Below are 1,051 nucleotides of genomic sequence, written 5' to 3'. Positions count from 1 at the left end.
GAAACATAATAATGACAGATAATCCAAATGTATTGGGAAAACAGGAGATAACTGGAGACCCTATAGACCTACCTCTGACTTTATGTGAATTAAAAAGAGCAATTAATAATGCACGCCAGACCACACCTGGGAAGGGTGACGTATGCTATAAAATGTTGGCACATATGACGGATGAAACATTGGAGACTGTATTAAAAATGTACAACATGATTTGGGGAAAAAGGTAAACTTCCATCAATGTGGAAACGAGCAAACATGGTGCCTATCCTAAAACCAGGGAAAGACCCTTCAGATCCATCTAGTTATAGGCCAATAGCACTGACTTCCCATCTATGTAAAATTATGGAATGTATGGTTACAGAGACTAACATATATCTTAGAAAGTAGAGAACTGTTGTCACCTCATAAAAATGGGTTCCGAAGGGGTCGTAGTACAATGGACTCTGTTCTATGTTTGGAATAAGACATCAGGAAAGCAAAGACAAAGTGGTAGTGGTCGCTGTACTTTTTGACATAGAAAAAGCATATGACATGCTATGGAAAGAAGGATTACTTATAAAGTTAAATTCAAGGGGAATTAAGGGTAGAGCATATAATTGGGTGAAAGACTTTTTTTTTTGTTAGGAAGGAAAATTCAAGTAAGAGTTGGAACCGAGTATTCAGAGCTACACATAGTAGATAACAGAACACCACAGGGTAGTGTTTGTGGTCCACTGTTGTTTAACATAATGATAAATGACATTTTTTTCTCAGGTTGAAAGTAGCATTGGTAAATCTTTATGCAGATGACGGGGCTCTATGGATGAAGGGTTGAAATATAGATTATGTTAAAAAGAAAATGCAGTCAGCAGTGGATGAGATGGAAAAATGGTCCAATAAATGGGGATTTAAATAATCAATCACAAAATCACAGGTTCTTTGTTTCTCAAAAAGACATAAAATATCACCCATTGCCCAGAAACTTTGTGGCCAAACACTGGAACAAGCAAAAGTTGTCAGATTTGTAGGAATGTGGTTAGATGAGAAACTCACTTGGAACAGCCATATAGAC

The sequence above is a fragment of the Nematolebias whitei genome, chromosome 22 (assembly GCF_014905685.2).
Source record: "Nematolebias whitei isolate Nwh7 chromosome 22, NemWhi1, whole genome shotgun sequence".
In the NCBI taxonomy this organism is placed as follows: domain Eukaryota; kingdom Metazoa; phylum Chordata; class Actinopteri; order Cyprinodontiformes; family Rivulidae; genus Nematolebias; species Nematolebias whitei.
The sequence above is the reverse complement of the archived record's forward strand: the minus strand, read 5'-3'. Positions refer to the sequence as shown.